The 23739-nt window shown below is 36.0% G+C and overlaps 1 protein-coding gene across 4 annotated transcripts in view; it reads right to left on the bottom strand.

Moving 5' to 3' along the window:
• MMS22L (MMS22 like, DNA repair protein) overlaps positions 1-23739 on the bottom strand; it is a 127297-nt gene that overhangs the window by 51854 nt on the left and 51704 nt on the right. The gene's annotated exons all lie outside the window — the stretch shown is intronic.

Genomic DNA, 23739 nt, shown 5'->3' on the forward strand with positions numbered 1-23739 from the left:
ACACACACACACACACACACACACACATATATATTCTCAATAAAAATCTTCAATTCTCTGCTCTACAGTAACTGTTCCGTTTATGGAAAGTATCTTACTGAGACTTCTTGGAAGGATTTATACTGCGGTATGTCTGTCTCTAAAGCCCATTTCTTCCTAGATAATGCTCTGCTGCATCATGAACATGGTTATTAGGATTTAGAAGGAGTAGGAAAGCGAATAAAATGCACATTATCTTGCCTTATAGTCTCCGTATTGTTTTTACCTAAGTGGTATGATTTGACAGCTCGATAGGGGATAATAGGACATTATTTCCATTTAACAGGTGAAAAACTAAGTCTCCGAAGTTCTCTGGGGTCACAAGCTGGTCTTCCGTCTCCTGGACAAGTGTTTATTTGGACAAGTTTTCTTACATCTTGAGAAGACCTTTTATTCCTTTATTCCTTAGTGCATTATGTGTATCTGGAAGCATCTTTGCAGTGCTGTGCTTTGTATTTGTCATAGTCCCTCAGTAGTCAAAACAGCCTTGATGTCCCATATGCACTCAGTCATCAACACCATCCACCTCCTCCTCCATGTTCACACAAACACACTGAGCTATTACAGGGAGGCACTGCAAGGCACAACCAGGCTGCTGTTTGCCAGCCTGCTTTCTGACATGCCACCTCTCCCTGATAACTGTGGTGTGCACAGACCTGGGGCTCAAGACTCAAGCTATCATTCTCTCATAGTGCGGCTTTGCACAAGTCTCTTTATAGCTGGAGGCTGGATTGGATTGGTTGGGATGATTTTTAGGATAACTTCCACCTTTAAAACTTAGGAGTTTTTATTGTGTGGTAATGTCATTACATTGATTATGCCATATTTTTTCGGGTAGTAAAGCAATTATAGCCCTATGTTTTAGGTATGAACAAGAATGACAAGAGGATCCAAGGTACCTTAGGTTTTTTAGTGAATTTACCTGAAACTAAATATGGTCATAGAGTAATCTGATTCCTATCCAGTTTTTTTTAGTTAAATCAGATACTTAGAATAAAAGTATCTGTTGTGGTTTAGAACTTTTTAACTTGGATCTTACCATTTTATTTTTCATTAATATTGATTGATGAACATTGCCAGGTTTGGAGTAGGACTAAAAGAGGAATTCAGTTGTTAATCATTGTTAATCCCTTGCTTTCAGCTCTTATCAGCTGCATTAACATATTATGCTTTATGTGTGGGCATAGATCCCTCACTAGTTTCCTTCCATTTTGAGGCATAGTGTATCAGAAATACTACACATACAATAATGACTACTAGGAAAGTTGCAAGATTGGGGAACAAGAATATATCAGGAATCCAATGTAGAGTCTGGCAAACCAAGCATGCTTGTAGTAATACTGTCTTACAGTTTTAGAGAACAGTACTGATAAAAGTACTTAAAATGAGGTTGCTTACCACCATCTCCAAATTATGGTACGGCATGAAAATATATCAGTATAAAGTAGTTATTTTTAGGAATTAACTCTCATAATTTTATTCATCATATTAATAGATGATTATGGGTCTCAAGTCAATTAAGTTTTCCAGTGGTATTTTATTTACTGTATACCTATAAAAAGGGGGGTGCCTAAGTGGCTCAGTCGGTTAAGTGTCAACTCTTGATTTTGGCTCAGGTCATGACCTCACGGTTTGGGAGATTAAGTCCTGCTTTGGGCTCCACATCGTCAGCCTGATTAGGATTCTCTCACTCCTTTCTCAAAATAAACAAACAAAGGATCTACCTTGGTAGTTCTCAATTTTGACTACCATCAGAATCATTTGTAGAGCTTTCTAAAACTACTAATGCCTAGTCTTACTAAAGATCTCTCTGTGGGGTACCTGGGTGGCTCAGCTGGTTAAGCATCTACCTCTTGATATGGGCTCAGATCATAATCTCGCAATTGTGAGACTGAGTCCCATGTTGGCTTCCGCTCTGAGCATGGAGCCTGCTTGGGATTCTCTCTGTCCCTCTCTCTCTATCCCCTCCCCTACTTGTGCTCTCTCTCGAAATAAACAAACATTAAAAAAAAAAAAGACCTCTCTGCATCTTCAATTTTGGGACCTAAACATATTACTTGTTTATAAATTCTGACTCTATGTTTGGGGAGGGGCCAGAGGGTCTACATTTCTATTGGGTAGATACTGGCAGCCCTAGGCCACACTTTTAAGGTCTTACCTTCCTGATTTTCCTTGTCTATAAAATGAAGTCAATAATAATATCTATAGGATTAAATTAGTTAAAATTAAACACTTAGAAGAGAATTGATACATATATTCTCAATAAATTATCTTTGATTTTTTGGTCAATAATAAAAGTGACTTCATTTATTGTATATATCCTATTTAATTCTTGTATCACATAAGGATATGGCCATGCAACTATTAGCCCATGGACTACACTGAGTAGCAAGACCATACATAATTCTGTACTAGAAGAGTACTCTAGGGGCGCCCGAGTGGCTCAGTCGCTTAAGTGTCCAACTTGGGTTCAGGTCATGATCTCATGGTTCTTGGGTTCAAGCCCCATGATGGGCTCTGTGCTGACAGCCAGCTCAGAGTCTGGAGCCTGTCTTCGAATTCTGTGTCTCCCTCTCTCTCTGACCCTCCCCTGTGCTCAAGCGCTCTCTCTCTCGCATGCGCTCTCTCTCTCAAATAAATAAATAAATAAATAAATAAAAATAAATAAAATAATCAAAAAAAAAAGAGTACTCTACTTTGTAGGAAGAAGTGTAAAACAAACTGTAGGCTTTTTACCAACTCAGAGAAGAAAGATTTAGGACATCAGAAGAAAACGGGCATGGAAATGATTCTCTAAGGGCAGGTTAAGAACTGAATATGTGAAAAAGAATAAAATAAAAGCACAAAGGTATACAAAATCCATTCATTTACTCTCTAATTACATACATACTGCATATGTTCTAAGCAGTAGGGATATGAAGTTTACAAAGTCTCTGCCGTTCTGGAGCTTATATTTTAATAAGGTAGATAATGAAACGAACATATAGATGTGTAACATTTCAGGCTGTGATAAGCTTTATGAATAAAAAGTAATCAAGGTACAGAGATAATGAATGATGGGAACTAATATTTCAACTAGGATGATAAGGAAAATTCTACTGAGGTGACATTTGAACAAAATCCTAAGTAAGGGAGGGAATTATGGGCGGACAGCATTCTAGGGAGAAGAAACAGCAAATGCAAAGGTGCCAAGGCTGGCAGTTCCATAGGCTCAAGGAGCAACAATTAGGAAACAATTGGCTGTGGCATAATGGTGATAGAAGGAACAACAGATGAATTCACAGAGGTAGCTGGGTTCCAGATTTTGTAGGGCTTTGTAAGTCACAGAAAGGAATTTGGACAAAATCAAGGTGGATAACAAGATGCAAAAGCAGAAGAGTAACATAATATACATCTTAAGAGGAAAATATAAAAGAAAAAGGGGAAGAAAAGAAAAAATAACCACTCTGATTATACTGGAGAATTTTTATAGCAACATTAGAAGGCAATCCATTTAAGAATGGAAAATATGGCCACATTTGTTCATTTACATGCTTTCCTCAATCACTCTACAAAAAGTTACTCAGCACCATTTACTGTATTTGATACCAAAACCACAAAAAGAATTAAGATAGACCCTGCTTTTAAAAATAAATAAATAAATCAAGATTTCAGTTTAAAGGTAGTAAGGAGACACTGAAGGATTCTGAACTGAGGAATAGCATAATGAAAACAGTGCTTTGGGAAAGATTAATCTGGTAATGGCAAACAGAATGGGTTAGAATAAGAACTGACTAGAGACCACAGAGACCAATAATGAAGCTTCTGTAAACATCTAGGTATGGACTTTTCCCAATTTGAGCTACTTATAAAGGAAAAAGAAAGCCCACAATAATTATTTGGCATTTTGTGAGGGAGAGGAAGCAGTCATTGTTTTTGCCAAATTTTGAGGGAGGGAAACTAAGAGGGGCAATTAATTAGTACAGAAGAGTGTAATTTGATTTGAAAACAGAAGACTTATATGTAACAAATTCCAAAAAGTTTTTGGAAATCTAGATCCGGACTCCAAGAGTACATTTAGACTCAGGAATCATTCTCATTGTTCACCTCATTTTAATGAACATTCAGTGTCTATTAATTACACGAGGTACCATATTAGAAGCTATCAACTATGGTCCTTGCTCTCAAAAAATATTCAATCAAGTTCTGAGAAAGAGGTATGTACAGAGTATTGTAATGCACGAAAAAAGGAATGTTTGGTCCAAGTAGGGGTTTGATGAAGACTTCTTGGAGTAAATATGCCATTATGAGCTCATGGAAGTTGTGCCAGCTAAATGAAAAAATAATACCAAAAAGTTCCAGAAAATTGAAATAATGAGTAAAGCATAGTTAACATATTATAGCATGGTATATGATAGGGCTCACCAAAAATTTAGTATTACCAGAAGATGAAAGGTCAAGGGACAGAATGATGGAAAGTCAAACTAGAGTCTTGATAGAGCTCAGGTTATGAAGGGCCATGCCATCTAAAAAGTCAGACCTACGAGTAAATAATTCTTTGAAGTAGAATCAAGAGCCGTAAAAACAACTTATATACCCAACATATATCTCCCCAATAGTTTGTTCCCAATATAACCTAGAGCTTTTAAGGCCAATCCTATGCACTTTTACATTTAAACACCCTGTGTAAATTAACAAAGCTAATGTTATATATAATGCCATTTGTCTTCGAAATATTTTCATTAAAAAACCCAACCTGGTAAGTAGGAGCATATGTGACTTGGTACACATACACCTAAAGATAACTCATCACAACATACTATAAATATATGTATTTTTGCCAATGCTTAAGTGCCATTTCATGCTCCCGTCTAGTAAAAGTAAGCACAACAGAACCTGAGCAAGGATGACTTATAACCATTAGCATTATTAGTACACCATAGTGCAAATACTCTCAGCAAATGGGTGCTCTACTGCAGTCCTGAGGTGAATATACTTATTTTGCTGTGGGGTTTGTTTCTGCCATTAGTCTGAGTTGGGCGAAGAATTTAACCTATAATCAACAAGTAATAGTCCTGAACTTAACACAAGAATCAAAGAAAAAGTATTAGGCTAGATATTAAGATTTAAGTTTTACAGCACCTCAAGATGCCTTCAAAAACTGTTGAGGCTAGAGACCACATCAAGGCGTGGGTGTATCTATAATGAACTATAGGCAGATGGATGCTGTAACTTAGGGATTTCTAAAAGAACAAGAAAGCAATCATCACCTGACCATGGCCAACTCCTCTCGAAAGGGGTAATGCTACAGTAACCTTGTACTGCTTAGATTCAGTTAGATTCCTGTTCATTTCCAGGAACTCATTCTTTAAATTTAATAGCAAGTACGTGGGTACAAGGAATGGATGAAAGTAAGAGGGGGAGAGATTATGGGCTCTCTATAAACAAGGCACCTGGGTGGCTCAGTCAGTTACGCATCTGGCTTCGGCTCAGGTCATAATCTCGCAGTTTGTGAGTTCAAGCCTCACATCAAGCTCTGTGCTGAAAGCCAGCAGCCTGGAACCTGCTTTGGATTCAGTGTGTCCTTTTCTCTCTGCCCCTCCCCTGTTCATGCTCTGTCTCTCTCTCTCTGAGAAATAAAAATAAAAATAAAGATTAAAAAAAAACCTAGTCAGTTTCCTAGTTTGCCTGCTTCCTAAATATCATGTGGATCAGACTAAAAGTTATCATCCATGATCTTTGTTAGAGGCACTGAGAGGTGATATCATCCCTATAAGAAGTCTCACAATAAAATATACACATCTTTGATAGAATATCCAAAACTGTCACAGTGGTCTTTTGGAATTTCAAATATGATTCTCTTCCTCTTTACCTGTAAACAGACAGGTATAACTGAGCAGTCATAAATGCAACTGTATCTTACCTAAAATGGTGAGCTATGTATAGACTTCTCATACAAGAAAAAAGAAGGGGGAAAACCTTAGGAACTGGTGGCTAAAAAAGGAAATGAGATTATAAATAGTTATTTGTAGTATCGGTAGGCAATGACATAAAATATTTGTGGGAAATGCCTTCATTTTGGAACAGAAAGCACCAATCTATCAAATTTAGCAACAACAGAGTCAATAATATCCGGGGATACTAAACACACCTCACAACCTTTAATCTTCCTCTTTTTGTGTGTCCCATCCCCACTCCACTGCTCTTGGGCTATTCCATAGTTTACTGAATACTGTGATAGTTTTAAAACATGGCCACAAACTCTTTGGTACGCCTTGGATCCGGGAGATCTGTGAGTGTTTTGACCAAGGGTGCAGCAGATGATATCACTACAAGGACTGGTAATAAAAGACCATGAAGCTCCGACGCTAGACATGTTAGTGAAGAGGTCATCAGGAACTGGATCCTGTAGCTTCAGCTAGTATAGTCCCCAGCCTTTTGTATTAACTCCAGACAGAATGATCCTAGCTGAAGCCCCAGACATGGTGGAGCAGAGAAGAACTGTCCTTGGCTTTCCAAATTTCTGACCTATAGAATCTGAGAATATTGTTGTAGGGTTTCATGACACTGTGTTTTGACATTTATTATGCTCTAAAGACAGGAGCCCACTGAGGTGTCTCGGTGGCTCAGTCAGTGGAGTGTCTTGACTTCGGCTCAGGTCATGATCTCATGGTTTGTGAGTTCGAGCCCAGCGTTGGGCTCTGTGCTGACAGCTAGCTCAGAGCCTGGAGCCTGCTTCAGATTCTGTACTTCCCTCTCTCTGACCCTCCTCTGCTAGTGCTGTCTCTCTCTGTCTCTCAAAATAAATAAAAAACATAAAAAATTAAAAAAAAAAGAACAGGAGCCCACTATTTATGAAGTACTATATAGGAATTTGGGATTCAAAGATGAAAAGATACAGACCTGACCTCAAGGAATTCACATATGGGGAGGGGGAAAGAAAGATTTCTCTTCATTAAAAGTATAACCAAGGGGTGGCATCTGCAACAGTGCCAAAGACAGACTTATGATCAAATAGCTATTTTAGCTATTTTTAAGCCTCCTAAGAACCATCTGCAACAATCTCAGAATTTTTAGATTTGTTCAGGACAAAGGAGTTGTAAGAATAAAGGTCATCTGAAGAAAAGCTACTTCATTTCTCCAGCTGTCCAGCACAGGACACCTGTAAGAAGCATGTACTGAGACATTTTATGTATATTATCATATTTATTCTCAGTAAATTTTATTCAGTACTGTTGCTTTCACACTTGATTAATAATTGACAACTTTTTTTGAACCAAGATTCATTTTAGTTTTCCCTAAATACAGGGTGGTATGTTTACAAACCTATGGAGGCCATCTTTTAAAGCTAATTAATAAAACCATCCTCCAAAACTAGCTTAACTCTATCTCAGCAGTCTTTTCTGAGGACAACAGGAAGACAGTAGGTCTACCCTGTAACTATAGCTGGAATCATGATTCTGCATCTTAATTACAAGCGTTTAGTTGCTACATGGGAGAATGTGATTCGGTTCAAAAGAACTTAGGAGAATTTTATTAAAAGTAAAGAAAAATCTGAACGTTTTTGAGGTCAGATGTTTCGCAACATGTAAGCTGGAGGTAAATTCCATTTGTGAGTGCCTTTTCCTAATTGGTGGTAATAAATTCCTAAAAAGAAAGGGTCTAATGGTAATGTTGACTGATTCTTAACTACATTAACCCAAATGTTCCTGTCACAGTGAAATTTGCTCTATAATTTACTTTAATGGACTAGGTGTATCAATAAATATGTCCAGTCTCTTTTTTTCCTTTCCATTTAAATCAAGTCCAACTCTATGTCAACAGAGTATACCAATGTAGAATTACAATAGCTAATGCACTGGGAAAAGTAGTGTTCTTTGATAAATAATTTTTCTAAAACCTTTTAAGCATGCTGCATCCTCAGTATTTCTCTTACACACAAGAAATGCAGTAAATTACACAAGCAGACACTACTGACCACTGGAAATTGTGACTATGGACCTAAAACTCTCATCATCAGTTCCAACAGTGACTATGTTTTCAGATCCCAATCTCAGTCAACTAAGACAATCAGAGTATTTAGGGATGTTTTAGGAAGAACTTTCTTCATTAAAAATATAACCAAACTCTAAGAGAAATAATAGCTTAGTCACCATTGTAGTATAATGCTAGCCCTGGGATAGATGAGCCTTGAAAGTCTGTAAACTACTTGAGATTATTGTAAAGCTTTATGTATATGTTAATGTACATATGTTTATGACAAGAGACTATAGCTTTCCAGAGTCTCAAAAGGGTCTGCCTCAGCTCCATGAAACCTACTAATTAGATGCCGTCCCTTTTCTTCTACCACTAAACATCTTAAGTACAAGCTAAATGCTTCCTCTAGCTTTCTTACCTCAAATCCTTTCCTCTCTCCTTTTTATTTCCTTACTCTGTGCCCTCCTGTCCCCAACTACCCAGCTGTAACCTCTATGTGTCAAATATACTAATGTCAAAAGAAAAGCTTAATCTGAATTCTGCATAAAAAAGCTGTTACTAGTCAACATATAATAAATCACCAAAATCATCAAAAAGAAAGGAGTATAAACTTGTTTAGAACAAATCTGTATTTAAGTCAATAATTTTCTTAATTTTAACTTATAGTTAATCCAGATACTTAGTTACACACATTTCTCTCTGGAGATACTATTTGCTGCATTTACTGTAGTTCTTTGAAAGGGAGGAAAAGATAGAGGGGGGGAAAAGTTTTCCTAAAAGATTACCCATTGAGTCAATGATCTGTGGGGTTATTATGAAGCTCCATTATTAGGGCTGAGAGCCTCAAAGGCTTTTGTTATGTCACTAATTTCTTTTTGCAAGTCTTCAGCAAATGAGCCGATTTATCTAGTTCTACATGCTTGGGGCTTGATACATGCTATTTGTACATGACAGGTTTCATCTGCGTAGCACCATTGATACCATTTATCTGCACATCAAAAAAAAAAGCTCTTCCTCTGATGTAAAAAAAAAAGTATGCATATACTGGGGTAAGAAACGTTAAAGAAGTTAGTAAAAAATCTTTCATATCTCATAAAATGAAACCAAACTACAGGAAGATCACCAATTGAGTAGAAATGTGCAAACAGGAATATAGGAGCAGTTACAACACCAAAAAAAGGAAAAACTGGAAAGATCCTTGCTTACAGTGATTAAGTAGTAGGGCTTCGTTAGCATCATGTGAATTTTAACTAGAAATGAGAAAAACCAATTTACTTCAAACATGAAAAAGATAAAGTTTTATGACCAAAGTTTCATATAGCTTTATGACCAAAGAAGAATTATTTCAAAATAAAATTTAAAACTGTTCCCATTGTTTGTAATAGAAAAAAATTAACCTGTGGAATTTACCCTTATAGGAAAAAGCATTTAGATTGCTGCTGTGGTTCACAATTAAAAAACCTGTGATATAGCTTAATGTCTTACAGGAAGGTAACTTTAGAGAATACACAGAAACAAAAAGATAACCAAATGTGAAACTGCTTTGAGTTTAAGAATGATAATCAGCTTAAAAGCATCTGTGTAAAAGATTCTGAGAGGAGGAAGCAGCCCACATATTTGAATAACAAGGTAATAATGTTACTTCCAAATTTCCAACAGATGACATAGACCACATTCTTTGGAGAAAAAAAAATCAGTACTTTTCTTCGTATAGAAGGCATGCACTGCATTAAGACGTTTGCTCCTATAATTCTTTATCTTTCAGAACATGAGGTTATATTAGACTTCAATCACCCCCTACTCCTACTCTTCTCAGCATTTGGTAATACAGACAGGAGAGCTAATTTTCTGTCGTTCAGGAAGAACCATTGGATCACTAAACTTGCATCATCATCACCTCTGAAACATAGTAAAAATCACTGTTAGAACCAATAGTTTATTAGATCGAACCCACCATCAACAATGTCAACTCTGCCTGGTGGTGTTAACAGGAAAATGTTTTACGAGTTCCACCACTGGGCATCAATTTAACTTCCAACACCAGCTATGCTGTAAAACTGTGAATGTAATTTATATGGTGACCTGCGTGTGTGGGAAGCAATATCTAGGTGAAACTTCTCACAGTCTGACAAAATGCTTTGATTTGCACCATTCAGATGATTGAGCAAAAAGAGTTTAAGCAATCACCACCAATAGCCTTTATCTCCAAATGCACTAAAAATTTATTACTTTATGAGTGCAACCTATTGCTTTAGAGCCAGACTTGATAGAATGGAAATGATTGGATAAATATTACATTTTCAACTGGTACACATCTTGTCCATTAGGTTTAAATATTGGACAAGCTACGTGTTTAAGATAAACATCAGTCTTAGCTGATTCCATCACATAGTACATTTAGAAAGCATCCAAATGTTTCCATAGTAACATTTTGTGCTTCCATATAACTGACGATACATGTTCACTGCCAATTAGGAGAATGTAAACCTAGAGACCACTGAACTCTTCTTAAAGAATCTACCTTTGTCTTTTACTTAGCACTTAATACAGCTGACAGTATTTATACATCTATTGCTGTGTATGAAGCCACCAAATAATCAATCACTCAAGTAGGAAGGGAAATAAATACATGGCTTCCCCACCTATCCTAAATAATAGTTTACTATTCAGGCCTTCCTAGAAACTATACACTAGGCTAGATTCATACTCATGGCTTTTCCCACTGCTGGGAGCAAAGGGAAGAATATTTACCTTGCAACCTCTCTATCCACCTGCCTGATATCATACACCTTTAAAGATGACAATGGGTGTTTCTGATCTATAGATACGTAGCAAGGCTGTCAAGATTACTGTAATGTAACTTTTAAATATCATTTCTAGCATCAAAGGAGGGATCCTATGCATAGAATCTTCAAAGCCTTTGGGCTCCTATGCAACTACAGTAGCCTGATTCTAGCTTAACTTATGTGATTAAGTCACTGTTACTGTCTACTATTTCCTACTTCGATTAGTTACTGCAATTTAAAAAATATCACCTCCAGTTTGGTGATGAAAATATGGACCCAGAGAGGTTAAATAACTTGATCAATAAGTCATGGAAATGGAATTGCAACCTTGATCCATCTAGATCATTTTCCACTATGCGCCCTACTGAGAAATCTTTAAGATGAGGCTGTAATAATTAAATCTTTACACCTAAACACTTAAAAAAGTATATAATAGTAAAATAAAACTTAAACACATATAGGATTATTTACAACAGGTATACCTTTATAATACTCCTAATCACCAGTCTTTATTAAAAAAAAAAGAGACTACCTAATCAAGAGATCATCAGGCAAAATTACTATTGGACATTAACCTTGGCAGTGACTTTTCTTTAATTAAAAGGTCTCCAGCCATATTTTCATGCATTTGTTTTCCACATCAAAAAACTAATTGTGGTGTGAAAAATGGATATAAAGCAAAAACACGCTATTTAGAAACAAATCATCCTATATTCCATTCACAAAGCCATTTGTTATAACACTACTAGAAGAGACTTAAGCGTTTAACTTGGAATGCCTTAGCAAGATCTTTTAAGCTGTTTTTTTTATCTTGTTCTTCAAAATTTGAAACTAGAAAATCCCACTTGACTAGAAATGAAAAAAAAAAAAGAATAAGAAGGTTGTCCCTTCTAGGGTTAACTGATGCTTCTTGTAAGATTTTAGGTAAGATTAACCTTTAGCTCACAATAGGGTTGGTTATTGGTTTCATTTTTTTACTGTCTTTAACTCAGGTAAAAATCAATATAGAGCGAAACAAAGGCTCTAGAGGGTCTGGCTACACCAGCTTCTGGGTTGGCTCCTGCACAATTCCACAACGTGCTGAGTCTGGGAAGGATTAGCCTGCTTGTGTTGAGTAAACCGATGATACTCAATAAACAGTTTCTGTTGTAAACCCCTTAGGACGTGCAAAGCCACACTAGTTGGCAATAGACCAGTTAAGCAGCAGAACCAGCTGTAATCTCATTTAGACCTGAGCTGATCCTCCTGTCCTTTCATTCCACAGGATCAAAGCAAACCACTGAGGAGGCAGCTGTATTATAGCGGCTCTGCTTGCTGGATGCAGCAAACATTTCATAAATTCCACTCCTCGGAGCAAGTCTCTACCTAATCTACCCAGAGCTGGGACAATCAATGAATTTCTGAATTCATTAGACTGATTATCACGGGGTAACCATTTGCTCTTTGGAGATATGTGATGGCTACAGGTCAACTTCACAAAGCAGCTTCTATTTCTGACCATTGTGGTTTTTTTTTTCTTGAAAGATCCAAATTTTCCCTCACGGTATCACATAAAATGGTTTAAAATTACTTAGTTCATTATCTTTAATGCAAATTAATGAGCAAACAATATATCATGCTGAATTCTTACATATGTAGCAGGTGGTTACCACTCAAATGCATCAAAGCTTTAACAGTGGCCCACATTTCCACGTTCAATGACATGGGGGTTGGGAGGAGTGCAAACCTCACTGTGCTACAAATCATATGTCGGCCAAAAGTGATATTCAAAATAATGTATAGAAAAGTTTTCTAACATTTATTAGAGAGTATTATTTAACATTTATTTGTAAGTTTTCCATAAAGTAGAACACAACTTTTTAAAAAAAAAGTTCCAAAGTGAGTGTTAAGTATTTCAAAATTACTGTTTCTTCCCCACCCACCTTTCAAATTAGAACTGAACCTTACTATCTCATGATAGCTGAAAATTCCCTTTAATAAGAATCTAAATTTTGAGATATAAGGCTTTAAAATGTAGCCACCACTCCCCAGTTTAACAGAATACTAACTAGATGTATCACAAGCATGAAGAGGCAGATATTGGGTGTCCCATCACAGATGACTACATAGTAAACATGAAAGAAACGAAACCCAAAACACATGTGCAAGGCTATATATGAACAACAGCATTTAAAAAGTATCGACAGATAATTTAACATTGAATGCCAACAGCTGAGAGGAACTCTATTGACTAGTCAGAGAATCGGGAAATTTTTAAATAAATATTTAGGCTTTGCAGACTATATATGCAACATCATATATTCTTGCTATTTTGCAAATATTAAACATACAAAAAAACCATTCTTAGTTCAAGGGCTGTACAAACACCAGCCATGGGCCAGAATTAGTCAGCAGCACCTCAGCTTGCCAACTCCTTCTAGTCTGGAACTACGCATTTCACAGATGAGGACGCAGACCCTTAGGCACAGGAGTTCTTTTGCGTAACTAGGCAGCAAGTGTCAACATAAAGATTCGGATCTACCAAGTCCCAGTCTGGTGTTTTTCTACCACTTCTCAACATTTACCCCAACATCACTTCTGAAAGAAAATGGTGTAAAGAATCTACCACATTTCAAAAACATTTGAAAAATATAAGCAAAGATGCCTGGGATTTGACAATCTAGACAGCATGCCAAAGTAACTACACATCAACTGACCCAATCACTTCCAAGCTAACAAATGCTACATGTAATGATTCACCTCTCTGATCTATTCTTCAGACATAAAAGGGTCCCATTTAACATAATCACATAATAACAGCAAAAGTGATAAATATCAAAACCTTAACTCTTCTAATATTTGCAAAATCCAGATCTTTGTAATAATAACACCACGATAGGAAACTGCAAAACTGTGTAATTATACTTTAATTGTATTGTGAGGCATGCATTAATCACAAAGTTTAAGTACCAAGGATAGAATTATAATAATTCTGTAAAACAAATTTAAGCTAGCTAAGTAGGTCAGAACCACTAACATGCAACAGGAGACCTCTGGGAATTTATCAGTTAATGGCTATTTATGTGCAAATGAGTGCCCTCCAACGCTCCAAAATCCTGTGTAGCTGAAGGGTATTTCTGTTAACCAGGAGCACTGCTTAACTGCAGAGGCATAAATTAAACCATTTTATTGGAATGATTTTTAATTCCTCTACTTTCCTCTTACCACATCCCTCCACTCCCTTTCTAGAAGCACAATTTACAAAACATATTTAACAGAAGAAAAAAAAAAAAAGGTGGCTGAAGAATCTTCAAAACTGGTCTCTCTCAACCCCCACATTATATGCAGATTATACCTTCAGTAAAATTAAAGGAAAACATTTTTTACGTTTCACATCCTCCAAAGGAGACTTAAATTGTTAAAAAACTAAAAGCTTCAATGTAAACTCTACATTAACATACTTTTTACAATGAACTATAATAAAATTGTTTTATATCCTTATATTCTTATCTTACAGAAGACAAAAAATTCAGTGGAGTTTGCAGATATCATAATCTTTATAATAATGGTCAGACTATGCATGTATCAAAGTGTACTCCAGAAGAGGAAAAAAAAAAAACTGTGTCATTTCTAACTTGCCTCAAAAGAAAATGAAGTATTTGGATATTTTCAAAAGTGGGGCAGGGATATGCAGAATAAAATTTTTCAATGTGACATAAATACAGCAACAAGATACCACTGAACATCCATTAGCAGGTATAGAGGTGGCATAAAATTAGATACTATCTCACTTTTAGATTTTAGGTTGAATAACAGTTATCTAAAATCACTCTTTTTAAAGATTTAATATAGGGGCAATTTAAAAGTTTTAAATTGTGCTGACATTCTCCTGGAGTCTTTTCTTTCCCATCATTAACTAAAAAATAAAATATAACCTAATGCTAAGTTAAAGACAAATAAAGGCCAAAATAAGATATACAGTGTCTTTAAAATTAGTGTATTTAATGCACAGGTGAAAACCTCATCAGTTTAAGCTAGAATAAAAAATGTAATATTTGTGGAAACTCTATTTTAAATATACAGGTAAGCAAAGTTTGTGGCAAATTCCCTCAAAAAGATAAGAAAAATGTTCCACTCATCGTAACATTGTAGAAATTTTCAGAATTGTAAGTAAATTATATAGCAGAGCGGATGATTACATCAAGTTTGTTTCTGATTAGTGTGCTTTGGAAACGTATCACTTCTGGATTCAGAGCATGATCATTAAAGGTATCAAGTGTTCCACTGGACAATTATATGTTTGCATATGAAGCAGGAAACAGAGGTCTCTGGTCTAATGCTACGTGTTATACTTAAGTGTATAACATATAAATCAAAAATTAAGATGCATTTATAGCCTGGAAACAACTTCATTACAACTATCTATGTTCAGGAAGAAAAGTATTAACTACAAAAGATAACTTCTCACAAAACTGTAACCATTGGTTAAAGGTCACTGCCCTATTTCAAAAGGGTACTCTCAGAAACTATAAAGAAAGGGCTCCCTGGAGCTCCCTCTCCATCACTTGTTGATTAGGGCCAACAGAGTGCTTATGCCAGTCTTCCAATCACGGGAAGAGTCTCAGTCAGATCTCTCTGCCCTAAGGCTTAATTAATCCTGGGCAGAGACAAACACGACCTACTTTCATTGAAGAGACAAAAATACACAGTCAACTTACTGAAGGAGTACCAAAGTTAAGAGGTAGGCATGAAATTTGGACTATGACCTCCAAAACTGCATTAACATTACACAAAGTGGGGTGCCCGAGTGACTCAGTCAAACATCAGACTTGAGCTCGGGTCATGATCTCACAGTTCATGAGTTTGAGCCCCGTATCGGGCTCTGTGGTGACAGCTCGGAGCCTGGAGCCTGCTTCAGATTCTGTGTCTTCCTCTCTATCTGCTCCCTCTCTATTCGCAGTCTGTCACTGACTCTCATAAAAATAAACATTAAAAAAAAAAAGCATTACACAAGGAATGGAACTGTACAGGTATATGAAAATGATGGAAAGTTACCAGCCTCTGTATTTATATGGCTGAAACAGCAAACAGAATGATACGAAATTAGAGTTTTTGGACATCTTTAGGGTAATGAGGTCAATAGCACCAATCAAAGAAATCTCAAACTACAAAATTAATGAAAATCTTATCAGTCTGGAAGAAGCAGCCAAACATAAAATACCTTTAACTGCTCAGAATTGCTTGCCTGGGTCATCAGACGATATATTTTTTTTTTTATTCCATCAATCAGTCCTGACTTCAAAACTGAGGCTCTTTCCTATCATAATGTATTTTACTGAATTATTTTTTGTTTTTAAAATATGTTTTTGGGACACGTGGCGGCTCAGTCAGTTAAGCATCTGACTTGATTTCGGCTCAGGTCATGATCTTGCAGTTTATGAGATCAAGCCTTACATGGTGCAGAGCCTGCTTGGGATTCTCTCTCCCTTTCTCTTTGCCCCTCCCCTGTTCTCTCAAAGGAAATAAACTTTAAAAAAATTAAAAATGTGTTATTTTTGTATCATGAATTTTTTTAATCACAATGGCTTTGTACCTAGTCTCCTTGTCTAAGTTCCCTTTCAGTTTACCATGCATATTACTGCCAGAACCATTTATATAATTACTATTCATTCATTCAACAAAGACTTATTAAGAAACACTCTATGTCAGACACTTTAGCTGGATATGTAGTGCTGAAGACAGAACTTCAGTTAGACAAATTCCCAGCCCTCAAATAGTACTTTAGTGAAGGAGGAGGATAAAATAATGACACTTCAAGTGATATATGCTCCGGGTGATAGAAATATGTTCAGGGTGCGAAAGAGAGGAAGACACTTGCTCTGCCCGGGGGCTTGAAAACTCTTCATGGGGGAAACTGCAGTGTTTCATTCACCCCGGAAAGGGGATGAGCCTACCAGACCGAGAAGGGATCCAGGAATAGTTCAGGCAGGGGATAAAGATGCAAGTACCAGATAAGATGTTTTTCTCAATGAAAAGGCAGTCCTCTCTGACAGAGTTCTCACTAGAAATCAACCAGGCTGGCACCTCAATCTCAAACTTTCAGCCTTCAGAACCGTGAAAATTTCTGTTGTTCAAGTGATCCAATCAGTCTGTAGTCTTCTGTTATGGTAGCCCGAACAGACTAAGACAACATCTGCCCAAACTTTTAACAAGTTTATATATTTAAATGAAAGAAGTTCCTAGTGCCTACCAGTACTATGCTAAATGGTAAATGTAGAATAACATCCCCAAAGATAAGACATGACTATATCAGCCCATAAGGAAATAATGGAAAGACTGAATCATATTTAATATCTCCAAATTAGGCAAAATGCACTTGCCTTCTGGGAAATTAGATATGATTATATCTTATCACAAACTTCCACTGTAATGTTAATTCTGAAAAGGCTGGACCATTAGTCTGACCCAAGATGTGGAATTTCTTCTATTTTGGAGCCCACTTACCATTTTACAATGGTCTTAAGAAATTCCATACATATATTGGGTCAAAGTAATGATCCAGGCATTTCAGAATTCAGAGAAGAACGAAGGCAGAAATATAACAATTTGTAGTCAAAAAATAAATAAAAATTTGAAATCTATACCATATTTTCTATGAGTGCAGGATACATTTTCATGTACATCAGAATACTTATTAGTATAGTCCTGAGACACACAAAGTTTTAATAAAAAATATCTGCTGAATTACATTGAGATTCCTCTTAGGAAATAAAAACAAAAAACAAAAACAACTGTTACTCTGTGTGTGTGTGTGCATGCATACATACATGTATATGTAACATTTTAAAAGATGAAGGCACTTTTATATACATAAAACCCTTAAAAATTCAACACATCCTAATGAAATGTGAGATACAAGTTTCAATATATTTGAAATATACATGATGTATATAAGGTTGATGTGCTTAACATATAATTTGCTGTGGTAAAGTAATATTAAAAGACAAACAAGGTTACTTAGTGAAAGGTCATTAGAACACTCCTCTTTTGGGGTTTTAGGCTCTTCAAAGAAAAAATCATTTTATAGTGAAATTGCTTTACTTTCCTCCAGAACTAAAAAAATAATTTTTCTTTCCCTACTTTTTCCTGGAAGCCTTCCTCCCACAGCTCGTCATCATTCTATTTCAATCTGGATGGTGTCTGCCTGGGCCAGGTATACAGCTGTCTTCTGTACCTTCACTATTCTGTGAATTTCCATTTCCTGTACCCAAAATATTTATTGTTCTTGGCTAAATCCTTCATTTCCCTGAAGCACAGGATTTCTGGCAGTATATCTCAAAAGCATAAAACTAAAAGAAAAAAAGCAAATGGCACAGCTATGTAGAGCATGTCTGGTATGATAGTATTTATGTAAACTTTTAAAAAGGCACAATGCAATACTACATTTTGGTTTTGGGAGTCTATTTTGTCATGTTAAATTATCAAAAGTACACTGCCCTCCAAAGCTCACAAGTTTATGTTTTACAGCACATTTAAAAAAGTGGGGGAAAAAGGGAACATTAAGGTTTCAGAGGATGGAAATAGAAGAAAAATAAGTAGATGTCAGGAGAAAGAAATGGAGAAAAATATATCCATGAGATAAGGCTATAATTAACAAATCACTAAAGACCATCCTCACATTTATAAGTGGCTGTTATTTATTTTTTATTATTGATGGTGGGAATATATTAAAGATGTATATAACAACTTTTAAAACTTTTGAACTGCTATCTGCATAAACACAAGCTACTAAAAACTTACCTCCCTTCTAATGTGGGAGAAAAATGACTAAGAAATAATTTGTGCTTTTACTGCAAGTATAAATAGTATTCTTTTCATGGAATACCACTGAACAGACTGAGAGCAGTGCTCTAAAAGTGTTAATTTAGAGTGGGAAACACTACTATAAATTCACTTGTAATATACTTTCACTTCACTTCTATGAAACCCATGGACAAGCAATAGGATAACAGAAGTAATCATTATTAGGTGCTCTGTTAGACACTTGAGATAGATCTCTTTTATTCTTCACACCAGGCTCTTTAATAACTATTATTACACACATTTTACAGATTAGAAAAATTGAGGTTAAAAGAAATTACACAACTTGAATAGTAAAGTGAAAGAGAAAGGCAGAGTCAGGATTAAAATTCACGTTTGCAATCTTTTGAATAATTCAGTAATATGTCTTACTATAAGCAAAAGATATTAATTATTCCACATATGATTCACACATACTAAATGACAGATATAGAGATCTGCTATGCTGGTTTTGATACTGGATATATCAATAACTCAAAAAATTGAACTACAGCTAATATCCCATCAAATAAACTGAAAAACCCAAATTTTCAACAAGAATCTTGGAAAATCAGATAGGTCTAAGAGCCAACCTAACTTAAAATCATGTATAGCTCCTAAATGTTCACTGGGGTTAAACAGAATAAGGTCTACTATTCAATGAGATACTCTGCAGTCTTATGCAGTGTGTGTAGGTGTGTGCACATGCAGAGATGTCTTTGATACTGCTTTCATCAAAAAACTGAAGGTAATAGAAAATTTCTAAGTTATAACCCCGCTTTTCCCACTTAAAATCAAGAGGTGGTAAAGGAGACACTGTGCATAAAAGGAGAAGCAACGGCTTAACAGCTGAGAAGAATACTCTCTAAAGGATTAACAGGGGTTCCTTTTGTGAGAAAAAGGTTTAGGAAGGGAGTGACTTTCCACAGCATATAATTCTATATTATTTATATCCTTTATAGGATACATGAATTTTGATAATATAAAAATAAAAAGGAGAGGCATTACAAATTATCTCCTAGAGGCTTCAAATGCTTGAGATTTATAATGAAAACCTTATTTTATATTTGATATTCATAGTAAAAAAAATGGGGGGAAGGAGGCATTGCTTAAAGGAAACAGGAAAGACAAATGGAGGAAAATTCTTTTTTAAAATTCTAGATGAAAGCTAGTTAACCCTTTATCCTGTCATTTAAAAACATGCTCTAAAAGGTATCTACTGATATGTTTTCAACAAATAGAACTACAGTTTTGTTCTATAGAAGGGAAAAAGCTGATTTTTCTAGTTTCAGGTTTTCTACTAGCTACAACTTTGATCATGCAGGATGTGTGAAATTGTGTGTGTGTGTGTGTACGAACTTTGAATTTAATTAAACTGCAGTTCCCAGCTTTTTTAAAAGAATTGTGTCTAAGGTTCTATATTTTATTAATATTTTTAATGTTTATTTATTTTGAGAGAGAATGTGTGAGCAGGGGAGGGACAGAGAGAGAGACAGAGACAGAGAGAGAGAGAATATCCCAAGCAGGTTCTGTGCTATCTGCACAGAGATTGATGCATGGCTCGATCTCATGAGAGAGCATGACATGAGCTGAAATCAAAAGCCAGGCGCTTAACTGAGCCACCCAGGTGCCCCATAAGGTTCTGTATTTTAAGCCAAATCATTAAAAAATAAATAAATAAATAAAAAAAAAACCAAACAAACCCCACATCTGCCACATATAATCAAACATGTCCAGGAAGATTCAAGCCTCATTTATAATGTTATGAATGGTACCTTTGCAGTTGAGACATGCACAATTTATATGGCAGTGGCCAAGAACCCTGCCAAGATACACATTTGACATTCATCAAAGCTCTGTATCTACTGGTGAAGAAATCAAATTAGTACAAATTTTCACCAATAAGAAATGGTGAGGTAAACTACTGTAGATCCACACAATGGAATATTATGAAGCCAGCAACATAGTGTTGTGGGTATCACTGATATGGAAAGCAACTGATGATACATGAACTGAAAAAAAACGGGTCACTACACTGTATTTAACCCCATTTTTAGTTTAAAATATGTATATGAATAGGAAAAGTCTAGAAGGATACAGCAATATTAACAGCTCTCTCAGCATGGTAACATAACTAACTTAAAAAAAACTTGTAGACATTTTCTAACTTTTATATCACCAACAATTAATAACTAAGAATAAAATGAAACAAAAGAGGTCCAATGGTTTAGTTGGGTCTTATTTTTTTTAAGTCATCTGACTTGTGAGAGAGACCAGTTCCTTCCACCGCAACCCAAAGTGGGAGATTTATGCAGCATAAGCTACATAATCAGGGGTGCTTGGCACTTTGTATTTTTATCAGGTATCTTTCAAACTGTGTCAACACTGGGGTTGGTAATCTGTTGTTAGATTTTGAAGATAAGTTGTTAGTAAAGTGCTGTTATTGATAAAAGTACATAATTGAGAGATCAACCAGCCCAACTGAGGCCCCCTGAAAGAACACTATTCCAGGAAGACTATGCTGGGGTTTCTTGCCTTGGGTAGATTCACATCATAAATGGATTAACTCTTGGTTAACTAGAAAATTCTGGAATAACCAATTTCCCAATAATGTCTTGTTTTAACAATTACTATTTAGTGTGCTCTAAAATACTCTTTTTCTTTGCATTCTACCACTGGCGGCTTTTCACCACCAAAGAGTCCCAAATTCCTGGAAACTGAATACAGAGGAGGTTCCCAGGAAAACTGCCAGTAGGAGGCAGCAATGACTGGCTGTGGCAACTGTTGAGGCACTACTCTGCACAGTAGTTAGCTGCTGGCTTCATTCTTCTGTCATTATATAAGCAAGATGACACTGTTCTCTAATCCAGCCAAAGCTGATAAGTACCATCAACCTGTCACTTCCTACATTTCAAATTCTAACATCACAGCATCAAAGAGTTTTTACATTTCGATTTCTTTTGCTGGCAGCAGCCGGTAGCCTCTCATTCTCCCACGGTGTTCTAATGCTGCATTTGCACACCGGGGTTACTCCCAGACTGAATAGCAGGTCATCCCCTGCTCACTGAGCTCATCTGTGGCCCATGTGCTAGGCAATTTAGATCCAATCAGCCCTTATTTAGCTCAAGAGTAATGAGCAGCATAGTGACACAGACTTAAGCCTGACCCTCAGGACACTGCTCATCAAGCAGTAAAACTGTGACAAAATCATTCATCTTCCACCCGCTGGCAAGAAATAATACTCGCACTCACTGTATTACTTTTCAAGATTAAAAAAAAAAAGTCCTGAATTTTCATGATGTGAGACATTAATTTGCAGAAAGCTGAATTCCCTTAAACCCCCCTGTTGCTATGAGCTCACCAGGGGGAAATAGGCCTTAGGAGACTGAAATGGAATAAAGAAAATTGCTCCAGCTTTCTTTTCATTTTAAATAAGCCTTAAATCTGACAAGAGATATCCTAAAGAGAGAAAAATATATATCTTGTAAGGTAAAGAAGAAACAATTGAAATTAAGAGTCCCCAATGCTAGTTTCACTCCTTATATTTGTTCTCAATTCTGTTAAAATATAAATAAATTTTGAAACAGAGCAATTACTCACCCTTCTCCACAAGGTGGATGGAGAAAGCATAGGAATTGTTCCTTATAGTCTATATGATGGCAAAAGTAATAAAGTCATATCATAAAACAAAAATGTGCTTGGACATTCTCCAAGAAAACACATCCTAAAGAAAGTAACTTTAGGGTAATTACCAGGTGATGGTGGGATACCTGAGAATATTTTCCACAATTTATAGTGCCATCTGAGGTCTTATTAATCCAAAAATAATTAATGGAATAATTAAGAGCTCAGTTTCTTTCCTTCACTGACACATCACATGATTAAAAAAACAGGTCTAGTAGCTTATTGTACTACATTTATTGGCTGTAAATGCTTATATTATTACTTCCTCTGAGAATCTCCCTTTTGTAAATTATAGCCACAACAGCGGTTTATCTCAATGAGTTATTTTAGGTTGGGGCCACTTACTAAAATCACAAGTTAGGTACTTTTACCCATCCCGTAGTTAGAAGAGTTAACTTCAGCAAAAGCATCATGAGTGGGATGTACCAGTCTTCAATGTATTATGACTACATATCTTTGGTTTAAGAACACAGCACTGTGTGGTGCCATGAAACAGCACAGTAGCAATGCCTCCCTACAAACTCATTGCTGAATTTCATCTAAAGCTTCAAAGATCTGGGTGGTCTAAATACCTATAGTGAACCATGGGGTTCAGACAAGGAACCACAGTGACCTAAATAAGATTGGGGAAAGTAGCTTTCGCCTCACCCAACATCTTTTGATTTACCATTTGCTAAAGAGAAATGTTCTGGTGCTTGGTACAGAAAATAATCATGGCACTTCTATTCCCTAAACAACTGAGCTGATTCACTTTCAAAAGAATAAAATGTTTCCTCTGCAGAGTCTATTTCTTTTGTCCTTGTCCTTTTGTCCCAACGTTTTTCATCCCAATTTCTGTTTTATACTGTTATTTTTCCATCTCTACCTTCCCTCTTTTTTCTAATGAGAGGTGGATTTACTGTTCCATCTCAGAGAAAACAGATTTTTAGTTACTCCAAACTTTGAGACCTATTAATCAGAAAAGAAGTATAAACTCCATTCACCTACTTCTTGAAAGTAGGAATAATCTTGGGGGGGGGGGAACATACATACAACTTTATTTATCTCTTACTTTAATTTTATAACTATTGGTTATTGGTGTTAAATATTAGATCTGACTTATAGTATAATGAGATTTAAAATCTAGGGGCACAGCAAATACAAAAAGTAGAAGACTAAGAAAGGTGGGGAAAACTAAGAAGTCAGAAACTTTGGTACATTTTCTTCGTATGCAGCATTCTGAACCTCACACATAGGTGCCTTGCTATGAGTCTATTTTCCTATGTTGTGTTGTGGTCACTCACTGGCTCTTTCAGCCAGGAATCCTCCATCCTGGAATATTGTCTTAAATTACTATTTTTTTTTTTAGTTATTTCCTCACTCCATTATTTCAGTTCTCTCTTTCAAATACCTTGCTTCTGACTGAATCCAAATACAGCTATCTACTTCTAGATTCAAGGTGCTCTTGGAGTAGACC

Source organism: Suricata suricatta, chromosome 7, assembly GCF_006229205.1.
Source record: "Suricata suricatta isolate VVHF042 chromosome 7, meerkat_22Aug2017_6uvM2_HiC, whole genome shotgun sequence".
NCBI classification, from domain to species: Eukaryota; Metazoa; Chordata; class Mammalia; order Carnivora; family Herpestidae; genus Suricata; species Suricata suricatta.